We start from the raw sequence: 12,487 nt of genomic DNA, 5'->3' as shown, positions 1-12,487 counted from the left end.
TGAATAGAGCCGCGGCTCTAGTGCAATTCACGATCCAATTTTCCTCTCTCACTTCATGTAGCGCCGCGGCCCCAATTGATAGAGCCGCGGCTCAAATTGCATTTTAATTGCTGCCTTCTCTGTAACTCTCAGGGCCGTGGCTCTACATCATAGAGCTGCGGCTCAAATTGCATTTCTTCAACAAATCTTCAATTTGACCCTCGGTTTCACTAACTTCCATTCCTTAGCCCGTTTAACACCGTTTCTTCAAGAATTAAGCGTTTTTTCTTCAATTTCAAATGTTTTCCTTCATAACCACACTTAATCCTAAAAACACAATAAACACCGGCATAATATCGCACAAAACCAAATAAAAGATTAAAATTGCCTCTTAAAACATGTCATAAAACCATACCAAAACTAGTCCTAACACGTACCATCCGTATTCTAACTCTTCGTGCTCCATGGTTACCACGTGGACACCCCTAAGGACGAGGCTGGTGTGTAAGAGGAGGCCACCACGAGGACCACGGCGTGACCATTGCGTGTGGCATCTTGGGCACCGCGAGACGCTTGTCTCCTTGTGGTGTCGCGAGGCGAGCGGGGTGAGCGGGGCGCGCGGGGCTCGCGAGACGCACTGGGCGCGCGGGACGCTTGGGCTCTTTACTAGTGTCCAAGGTGGAGTGGTCGATTTGAGCAGGGTCATTTGGAGCAGAGTCATTTTGAGCACTAATTTCAGGGTTCAAATGGACTTCAAACATGGTTGCTTTGGACCTTCTAGGGACCTTAGGCATGAGACGTGGTTTCTTTATCGGTCTTGAATTTTGAGCATCCACACTTGCCCCCTAGTCTAGGAGAGGATCTTTAGGTGCTCTGGTAGACTCTTCTCTTTGATTCTTATAAATAGGCCCTCATGCCAGGCCTATACTGTGGCTCAGCGATTTGCCGACTCGGCTCATAACCTTTCCATGTCAAATGCCTAGAGGGACCGTCTTGCGGTTCAGGTCCAGGAGCTTGAGGGGGAGCTTGCTGAAACCAGGTCTATGATAGAAAAGGCCTTGGAGAAAATTTCTGCCTCATCGAAAAAGAAGAAGAGGGCAATTGCCAAGGCCACGATGTTGCAAGAATGGGTCACCAGCCTAGCGGCCGAACTCTAGGGTGCCAAGGCTACCGCGGCTGTGTCGCAGGAGAGAGTCGCTTCCTTAGAGGCGGATAGGGCAGCTTTTGAATATATGTCCATAGAGCGCGCCCTTTACGGTGTATGGAGGCATGATCCAAACTTCGATTTCTCCTCCTTTGGCGAGCACGCCGTTGCCCGGGCGGCTGGGTGGAACGCCCGTAGCAGGTGCCATGGTTGGTGCGTGAGGCGTGGCAAGGTGCACACGAGAAGCCTAGCGAAGTCCCCTGCATAGCGAGTGGGTTCAGGGTCCTTAGAGTGTCTCGCAAAGCTAGGCGGCCCTTTGGGACCTATGTTCGGATGTGTGCGTCTATGCATGCGGGACATGGGAAGTCTAGCAAGGCTGCACCCCATGTGATCACTTGGAGGCAGGATGCGATGTCTCGCGTAGACACGACGCGCGTAGGAGGCTAGCTGTAAGCCTCACGTAGCGAGGGTGGCGCCTCGGGGTACCCGTGTCCGAGGGCTGAAGCGTGCGTGGGAGGCCAGTCATGAGCCTCGCATAGCGAGGGTGGCTCTCTTGGATGGAATTCATAAAGGAAGAATTCCTACATTCACAGCTCCGACGCCCTCGACATCTCTCAGCGTCAAGACAAGTAGGGCCTCGCTATGGGAGGGCCTCATGCACCTGTCCTCTCGTGATGCGTAGCTTGGCCTCTTAGCCTAGCAAGGCCATACTTCATGGCTCATAAGGCGATGCTTCCCTTGGGACAATCTCCTTGTTTCACAAGACTTACAGGTCTGAGCCTGATAATGTGACTAAGTGACCTTTAGTCTTGTATTTTAACTATGTACTGGAGATTTTTTTTTTTATGGTGGATTTTTGGTGTCCACACTTGCCCCCCAGTCTATAGGGAGGCCTTAAGGCTTTCTTGTAGACTCTTTCCTCTTTTTCTTTTTTTTTGTATTTATCATGCTTGAGGTCCTTTGGAGCCCACGCGAAAGGGGGTTCGATAGGTCTCTCTTTGGTGCACCTTGATCGTATTTATAAAGATATATTGACCCCTTGGGTTCTAGTTATCCTTTTATATATTTTTGTGCGCGCTTATTATTTCTTGCGAGAAGCGTCCTTCTCGTCATTAGGCATAGTACTATTTTTGCAAGCGTCTTCTTTGAGACCCTTTTTGCAAGCGTCTTCTTTGAGACCCTTTTTGCAAGCGTCTTCTTTGAGACCCTTTTTGGAAGCGTCTGCTTTGAGACCCTTTTTGCTAGCATTTACTTTTGAGACCCTTTTTGCAAGCATCTACTTTGGAGACCCTTTTTGGTGGCGTCTACTTTGAGACCTTTTTTGCTAGCGTCTACTTTTGAGACCCTTTTTGCAAGCGTCTACTTTGGAGACCCTTTTTGGTGGCATATACTTTTGAGACCTTTTTTGCAGGCGTCTACTTTTGAGACCCTTTTTGCAATTTTTGAGGTGATCTCCCCTCGGGTCGGGACTTTTATGGCTAGATGGTCTTCGTTCAATCTCAAACTTAGTCAGCGACCCCTCTAGCACGACGCCCCCTTCTATATGGAATCTTTAGACGTATTGGCAATAGGGCAACTGGAGGAAGGTTCACTTTCTTCAACATGGAAGTTCTTATGGCCCTCTTCCAGACGTATGTACTTCTGTGCTCTCTCGAAGAAGTCATCCAAATTCAAAACTTCTCTTTTGAGCATGCTACCCCATAACTTGCTTCCTGGAAGAAATCCGGCTGTAATAGCCATCTTGAGCTCCGCTTTGGTTAAACATCCCACCTTTGTTGCTTCTATACTGAACCTATGGATGTAGTCCTTCAGACTTTCATTCTCGCCTTGTTTTATGTTAGCGAGGCTGGTAGTTGGCATGACGTAATCACAGGCTGCATGGTGTTGCTGAAGAAATTCATCAGAGAATTGTTGCCATGACTCGATTGTTCCTGGCCTTAACCTCTTGAACCACTTGTACGCCACTTCTTTAAGCGTAACGACAAAGCAAAGACACTTGGCCTTGTTGTTGACCCTTCTATACCTCATCAAGTTATTGAAGGAGTCTAAGTGATATTTTGGGTCTGTAGTACCCTCGTACAGAGTCATGCGAGGCTCTCTGAAGCCAATGGGCATTTGCTTAGCCTGAATCTCCCTTGTGAAGGGTGAATCATAGTCGAATTCTTCGTCATCCATGTGCCCCCCAAGTGTAGTGGTGATCTTGCCTCGAGGGCTTCGCATTTTGGTGTCTAGTCCCCTCCTCTTTTTTCATAAGGAGTCTTGCGGGTTCTCAGGCTGATCCCTTGCCTTGGTTGTGTTCCTCGGAGGAACCACGGGGGGGTGCATTTCTTACTTCTGACCTCTTCCCATGGATCTCTTTTCTTAGGCCAAGGGGTGCCTCCTTTGAGGGGACTTCGACCTCGCTCTTACGACCATCATCTTCCCTCCGCCTTTGCTCCTGGGGACATTTCGTTGGCCTAGGTCCCCCATGGTACTTTGTCTGGGGGGTTTTACTCGTGGTAAGTTGGTTCCCCCATCGTCTATGGGGACTGTGTTTTCCCCTTTTTTATGCTCCTTCCCTTTACGCTTAGGAAGGGGTATGCTTGACTTCCCTTGCAGTAGGTCGTTTAAAACCTCCTGCATGTTCTCTATCGTGGTTTCCAGCCTTCGAGTCTTTTTATGCAACTCGTGAATCTCATCCTTGTAGAAGTGAGTCCTTGAGCTGGAACTTACCGAGCATACCCCGGGACCCTTGCCTGGCCAGTGCGTCGAGGGACATGGGTCCTGGTGGCCTGAGCGTAGTGTCAACTGGGGACAGTTAAGTGGATACACTAATGGCTCTGAATGACCTCCGCCGGGCTGGATAGCTGGGGACAATGCTTCCCTCTCCTCCCCTGGGGTAAGAGGTTCCTCCGATCTACCTCCATGCTTAGGTGGAGGGGGGTCTTTCTTGGACGCCGTCCACTCTACTCCATCCCCGCAAACTTCATTATCTTGCATTTGTCGTAGGCATTTTGAACGTCTTAGCATTTTTCTTTGTTGGTAGCGATGAATGAACGTTGGCCTGATGCTTGTTCTTCCCACAGACGGTGCCAAACTGTTGACGGTGAAATCTCGTCAACGAAATTAGGTCAGAAAACTCAAAGGTAAATGTTGCGATGTTTAGATAAAAACATAGGATGAACTTATGGAAGGATAAACATAGATCAACAATGGAGTGAAAATTGTATATTACTTAATAGCCTCTGCATACAGTGAATTTTCCAACCCTTTTTCTGGAGGGGTGATCATCTATTTATATTGGAGCTCTAATGGCTCCTTTTTACATAGTGGTCCCTTAGGACAAAATAGTACATGAATACACTGTCAGGATAGCAGTACAGGTGGTAGTGGTGTTGGAAGAGTGGTGGTCTTCTCTAGTGCATGTCAGGGGCCTGCAAAAGTGCTCTTGTCTTGGTACCATATTATGCCCCCACTACTTGTCGAGTACTGACCTCATAAGCGTGTTGAGGGAGTCCTGGCCATGTACCATTCTTGTACTGCCACTACCAGTCTCGCGTGGACACCATACCATCCATATTCTAACTCTTCGTGCTCCATGGTCACCACGTGGACACCCTTAAGGACGAGGCTGGTGTATGAGAGGAGGCCACCATGAGGACCACGGCATGACTGTTGCGTGTGGCATCTTGGGGGCCGCAAGAAGCTTGTCTCCTGGTGGTGTCATGAGGCGAACGGGGCGCGCGCGAGGCGCGGGACGCTTGGGCTCTTTACTAGTGTCCAAGGTGGAGTGGTCAATTTGAGCAGGGTCATTTGGAGCAGGGTCATTTTGAGCACTAATTTGAGGGTTCAAATGGACTTCAAACATGGTTGCTTTGGACCTTCTAGGGACCTTAGGCATGAGACGTGGTTTCTTTATCGATGTTGAATTTTGAGCATCCACACACCCAATTACTCAATTATGGATTTACATGCATATTTAATACACCTAAACATGCATATAATCATTTAATAACATAATAAATCAATTATGGCCCTCCCAGCCTCCTAATCAAGGTCCTAAACCTTATTAGGAAATTCAGGGCATTACAGTGGAGCTCGATAAAGTATTTTTCTTGCATCATTTCTATCGTCGGGTAGCCTTCCTATTGTGAGGTATTCCATTATGGGAGTCATCCAGGTCGATCTTGTGTCGATCATTTCGACTTCTATCATTTCTGTTGCACTCGGATTCTCCAAGAACTCCACTAGCACTACATTAAATGTCTCAGCTTCTTTTGTGGTGGCAAGTCTTGCCAAGGCGTCAGCATTTGAATTTTGCTCACAAGGTATTTGTTCAACAGAACTGTACTCAAATTTAGACAGTTCTTCCTTCACCTTAGCTAGGTAGGCCGACATCTTGGTATCTCTAGCTTGATATTCTCCTAACACCTAATTAATCACGAGCTAAGAATCACTATAGCATTGGACTACCTTCGTCGTGAGCTCCCTTGCCACTCTTTGCCCAGCTAATAATGCCTCATATTCAGCTTCGTTGTTGGACGCCTCGAATCCGAATCTTAGAGCTGTATGAAATTGATGCCCTTCTGGGGAGATTAAGATGATCCCAGCTCCCGATCCATTCTCGTTTGATGATCCATCCACGAAAATTTTCCATAACTCCTGCATTGGTTCCTTCAAGGGCTCCTCTTGAAATCCGGTGCATTCAGCCAAAAAATTAGCAAGGGCTTAACTTTTTATTGAGGTTCGTGGCACGTACAATGTCTCAAACTAGTTAAGCTCGATAGCCCATTTTAAAAGGCGTCCCGACATTTCAGGTTTTTGTAATACCTGCCTTAAAGGTTGGTTGGTCATGACATTGATTGAATGGGACTGGAAATATTGCTGGAGCTTCCTGGAAGCCAATATCAGACAGAATGCCAGCTTCTTTATCAGTGGGTATCATGACTCAGCTCCAAGAAGTCTCTAGCTTGTATAATATACTGGTTTTTTTGCACGGTCTTCTTCTCGGACTAACACAACACTGATTGCATTTTTTGTCATCGCCAAATAAAGTAACAGAGGTTCTCTAGACATCGGCTTAGATAACACTGGGGACTCGGCTACGTGTGTTTTTTAGGTCGAGTATTGCATGTTCGCACTCCTCAGTCCACTCAAAAAAAATTTTCCCCTGAGCAAGTTGTAAAATGGCAGGCACTTGTCAGTAGATTTTGAAATAAAATGATTCAAAGCTGCCACCTTTCCAGTCAGGCTTTGAACTTCTTTACGCGACCTGGGCAAGGGCATTTCTAACAACGACCTGATTTTTTCGGGATTTGCCTCTATTCCCCTCGTGTTGACTATGAAACCCTGAAATTTTCCAGATGCCACTCTGAACGTGAACTTCTGAGGATTCAGCTTCATGTCATACCTCCTTAAAATTCCAAAACATTCTTCTAGATCGGATACGTGGTTATCGACAATCTTTGATTTGACAAGAATATCATCGACATACACTTCCATACTTCTCCTGATCTGATTAGCGAACATTTTGTTGACTATGCATTGATATGTAGGTCCGGCATTCTTCAGCCCGAAGGGCATGACTTTATAACAATATACATTATTTGGGGTCATGAAGCTAGTATGTTCTCAGTCCGCAGGATTCATTGTGATATGGTTATATCCATAATACACATCCATGAAGGACATGAGCTCGTGGCCTGCCATGGCATCTACCAGCTGATCAATCCTTGGTAATGGAAAGTGATCCTTAGGACAAGCTTTGTTCAGGGTCAGAGAAGTCGATGCAGGTCCTCCATTTCTCGTTTGGCTTTGGGACCAGCACGGGATTGGCGACCCAGATCGGGTATTTTGCTTCACGGATAAACCTGCACTTTAATAGTCGAGCTACTTCTTCCTTAAGAGCCTCAGCTCAGACTGTTCCCAAGCGTCTCCGTTTTTGGAATTTTGCAGGCACATTCTTGTGCAAATTTAAAGTGTGCATGATTACACTCGGGCTTATTCCCACCATATCTTCATGTGACCAGGCGAAAATGTCCAGATTCTCTTGTAAGAAATTAACCAACTTCTTCTTCCTTTTATCATTAGATTTCTTCCCAATCTTTATGACTCTTGAAGCTTCATTGGGGTCAATGTTTACCTCCTCGAGCTCCTCTATAGCTTAGAGTTCTTACCTGTATTCGCTTATCTGTGGGTCAATGTCATCGCGTTGGCCATCGTTACTATCCTCTTTTTGCTGAGGTTCTTCCGTCCCGCAAGTAACTTCTACTTCCTGGGACTCCTCACCTCCGTCATTTATGGCCATATCTTGTTGCCCGAGTTGTGATTTTCCCTTCATAGGAATGCTATAGCATTCTCCGGCAGCGAGTTGATCACCTCTGACGGTGCATATTCCCGCAGCTGAGGGGAATTTTATTGCTAGGTGGCAGATAGAGGTTATGGCTTCAAATGTCATCAACGTAGGTCGGGCCACAATCGCATTGTATGCAGCTGGACAGTCGATTACCATGAACTCAAGTTACTTGGAGATAGTTCGTGAGCTATCTCCCAATGTTACCACTAATTCGATCGTCCCGATGGCTGCTGACCCTTCACTAGAAAACCCATACATTTTCGTTGAGGTCACCTTCAATTCTGTTATAGACAACCCCATTTTTTCCAAGGTGGACCTGAAAAGAAGATTCACATAACTCCCCTGATCTACTAGTGTCCTCCGGACCCTCTGGTTGGCGAGCTGAACAGTTATGACCAAAATTTCGCTATGTGGGAATTAAACGTGGCTAGCATACTCTTCTGTAAAAATGATTGGTTGTTTTTCCAATCATTTTTGTTTTGATAATCATTGTTCCATAATGAACTCCACATCGTTATGGGATTTCAGTTTGTTAATGTACCTCTTTTGGGCCCCACAGCTCGTGCCTGCCAGATGAGGTCCTCCCGAAATGATGGCTATATCTCCCCCTATTATCAGAGGAGGGTCGTCTTGATTCACTTGAGCTCCGGTTTGACTTACGGGAGCTTCGGGGACTGATGGAGGGTTTAGTCCAGTGGGCTGATTAGAGACCAACCGATTTCAGGTAAACTAGGCCAAAGGTCTCGCCCTGGGGAGAGTTTCGATCTCATCCCTCAGCTATCAACCTTCATCAGTGTTTTGACCGATATCATTATGGAAATAGAAGAACTTTGAAGGATCTCCCTTCGCCCCCTAGTTCTTCAACGGTTCTGGCTTCTTCCATGGAAGGAGAATAGAATTTTCCAGGAAGATGCGCTCCCTAGTATCTGTTAGGTCGGTGTAAGTGGCGTAAACATGCTTGAATTTCTTCCCATATTTATTTTTCTTTGTCCCGCTCTGGTCCCCTTCACCATTTTTCTTCCTCTTGTTATTTCCCCCTTGGTTATTCTTGGTAACAATTTGAGTCGTAGCTGCAACATCAGTTACCGCTCCAACGGGCTGGACAGGGGTCTGGCTAGTTCATGCGACAGAAGCTCGTGCCTCCTCTTGGTTAATCCACTATTGAGCTCGTGCCAAGAATTCTTCCACACTCTTAACTCCTTTCCTTTGAAGTTCTTGCCACAGGTCGCCCCCGAATAGGATTCATCTCCTCAGTGCCATGAGCTTGGAGTTATCATCAGCATCCCTAGCTCATGCAACGACATTGGAAAATCTACATAGATAAGCTTTCAATGTTTCGCCAGGTTGCTGCTTTACATTGGCCAATGAATCAGCCTTAACTCGAGTTTCTTGTGAAGCTCGTAATGCTTTTTTGAACTCAGAGGAAAACTTCATCCACGAGCTTATGGAATGTCTCCTGTACTACTTAAACCACTGCCTGGTTGGCCCGACCAGAGTTTCAGGGAATAAAATACACTTTAGATCGAGTTCAACATTGTGGGCCATCGTCATGGTGTTATACATTCTGAGGTGATCTGACGGATCTCCATCTCCATCAAACTTTGACAGGTGTGGCATTCTGAAGCCTACCGGATATGTGGCCGCCGCAATATTTGGAGTGAAAGGCTTGAACTCATCCTCTAAGTCGCAATCGTCTTTATCTTTTCCAGATAAAGGCCTCTTCATTTGCTCTTCCATCAAAGCTAGCCTCTTGAGGGTGTGGTCTCTGGTCCCTAGGTTACCTGGGGGCTGTTCAACAACTCCCATCCTATCGTATGCGTTTGATGGGGAGCTTGGTTTGGTGGGGCATTCTCATTATCACATACTATGGATGGACCTCCATCTTGTCAATTATAATTAACATCTTCATTCAGAGCTGGATTCCTTCTCTACGAATTCAGGTGATCGCACAAATCAGGTTGTGAATCGTACTGAGGGCTTTGTGCTGATCTCAACTGATTTCTTAGATCACCCTCGGACCTACCACTACGACGACTTTCATTCCAGTAACTTCCATTTATGAAGCTGACAGCTCGCGGTTGGGGCCGAGGATCTGGATTTTCAACACGTGTCTGTGGGACGTAGGTATTGGTCGATGGAGGAGGATTTCTCCTACTATCTCCATAAGATGGAATGTCCCATGTAGGATGAGGTGGCGTCGGATGTCTTATAGGTGATGGGGGATGCCTTATTGGCGAGGCAATCCTTGTCCCATCAGGGGGAACTAGATTGGCCCGCCTTTGTTCTACCCCATTATTTCTAGCTCTCTGTGCCTGACGATCTGATCGCGACATAGGAGGGTTTTCTAGAACATTTTGTCTCTGTGAGCCTATCCCAGCCCCTCCTCATGTATTTCCATGGTCATTCTTAGGTGCCTGTGAATGAGGCACCAAACTTGGGTTGCGGTTCTAACCGATCGACTGACATGCTGATGACCCCTATGAGGGCCACAGGGTTGAGCATTCTAGAGATTTTTCCCTCTAGGCACAAAACTTGGGGTGGCAGTTCTGGCTGACCGACTTGGTTTGGATCGGTTATTCCTGTGGGACTTGAGACCCACTTTTCCTCTTTCCGCATTAACATCAGTTGCGAGAGGGTGTAACCGAGCCAAAACTTCCTCAATCTGCCTGTTTTCCTTAGCAAGATGGCTTCTCAATTGCATGTTTTCCAATTCGACATAAGTTAAGTAATTTGGATTTGGATTAGGTGGCAATGACTCCTGTAGCGTCCCAAATTTGCTAATAACGCTCAGGGCCTTGATTAGCGTGCCTGGAGGGCAATAATTGATTTATTGTATTAATATGTGAATTTTATAAGTATGTGATTAGAAATGCATGTTTAGGTGAATTAAATATGCATGTGGGCCCTGTTTGGTTATTAGGGGCACATTTGTAATTTTAGCCCATTGAGGACATAAATGCAATATTTGTGTATATTGTGATCTTTACCACGTGTGAGTGGTAATATATTTGTGATTCACGATTCGAGACAGTCCCAGGGAGTGGTTTAGCTAGGAAGTCACAATGGGACCCGATACCCGACTCGGGGTGAGTCAAGGGGTATTTTGAGTGATAGACATTTAATTGAGTTATCGAGTTATGAAAATAAATAATTGGAGATATATTTGAATTTAGAGAATCTAGGAGGGAATGTTGGGAAAATTTACCATTTTTCCCTCGGGGACTTTTTTGGTAACCCGAGCCTTGGGATTAACTTAGTCACTTAAGAAACCTAAGACAGAAACAGAAAACTTTGCCTAAACCGACCCTATCTTCATTCTCTCTCACTCTTGTTTTCTCTAGACCTTTCCAAGGGAACCATTGAAGCCAAAACAAGGAATTGGATCTCTAGACTTGAAGATCAGCTCAGAATTAGCTTGTGAACTCAAACTGAAATTGAGGTAAGGATTAAATTATGATTTTAGCCATTAAATTCTATAGTTCTTGGCTGAGTTTTAGTGTTCTTGGGTTTTTGAAGTTAAAGATTGAATTTGGGATTTGATAAGGTTTTAAGCTAGCTTTTTGTTGGGTTTTGTTGCTGGGAACATTTTAGAACTACTGTGATAGTTAAATTGTGTTGTTGGATTGATTTTGAGTTAAATTGGCTGGGTTTTGGTTGTTGAAATGAGGGATTTTTCTGGGTTCAAAGGGGTCGGGCCACGGCTCTATTCTTGGTGAGTCGCGACCCTCTAGAATAGATGGGGGCCAAGGAGAAAGGCGGGTCACGGCACCACTATGGCTGGGCCACGGTGCGTGTCTGAGGTTTGGGGAGGCTGAGCCTCTAGTTGAGGCGGGCTGCGGCACAAGGTCATGGGGCCGCGACTCTTAGGGGGTTTTTGGACCCCGAGAGGGTTTTTGGCTCGGAAACCCAAAAGTTAAGGCTCGGGATGAATTTTATCACCCGGATTGATAGAATTCAAAGTCCCGGAGACTAGAATTATATCCCAAAGTTATTTAATTGATTAGAGCTTGATGGATGGATGTTGTTTACACGTTGTGACTAGGTTTTCAGCGAGGCTCGGACTAGGGGACTGTGCTCAAGATATTGGTGCTCGGGAAGCTTGGGACACAGGAAAGAAAATTGTTGTACCCGTAGAGCAGGGTATGGCCCTATAGTTTGTATTGTAGGGCATGACCCTATGTGATTGTGTTGCAGGGCGTAGCCCTACTGTTTATGTTTGTATTTGTTTAAGTATTTGTTGATTACATGCTATGTATTGCATATTTGTGAATGAACGGTGAAGGCTGAGAACGGTAGGAGGCCGAGTACGGCAAGGGGCTGGGAACGACATTAAGAACGTGGAGTGCAAGGTCGAGTACGGTAAGGGCTGTGAGCGGAATTGAGCACGCGGAGTGCAAGCCACTAGGGTGAGACCCTTCTCGGATGTTTGAGTCATCAACAAGGTGTAGACCGCGACCCTAGGGCCTGGTAAAGCGCCTGGGACGGCATGGCTACTATATGTTTAGCCCGTTGGCTGCTTTGTTATATGCTGATTGATATATATGCATATGCTGATTATTTGTGTTGAGTTTTCTTGCTGGGCTTCGGCTCATGGGTGCTCTATGGTGCAGGTAAGGGCAAGGGAAAGGTCGACCAACCATGAGTACGGAGAGAGTGAAGCAACATGTACATGTTCGAGGTGCCTGGCTGCCACGACCAGGCGTATTTTTGGGAAATGATATGTATTAACCTGAATTTTGTCGTTTGGTCGACTTTAAATGTATTACGAGTTGTAAATCTATTTTCTAAACATTATTTTCGGATCCCAATTGTAAAACCTTTTGAGATTTCAATGACTATCCAAATATTTTGTATTTAATGACTGGAATGGGTTTTATCTCAACTTAGCTACACTAATAACCTAAAACCTCAATTAGCGAGTGATTAGCACATTTTAAACTCGCTTAGTAACGGCTCTAAGGAAGTAGGGCATTACAACTCCGAACTCCCAGTGTCGTTGTGACCCTCCGGTTGTTTCCCCAGAAGCTGCT

Source organism: Humulus lupulus, chromosome 1 (genome assembly GCF_963169125.1).
Source record: "Humulus lupulus chromosome 1, drHumLupu1.1, whole genome shotgun sequence".
In the NCBI taxonomy this organism is placed as follows: domain Eukaryota; kingdom Viridiplantae; phylum Streptophyta; class Magnoliopsida; order Rosales; family Cannabaceae; genus Humulus; species Humulus lupulus.
This window is presented reverse-complemented; position numbering follows the sequence as displayed.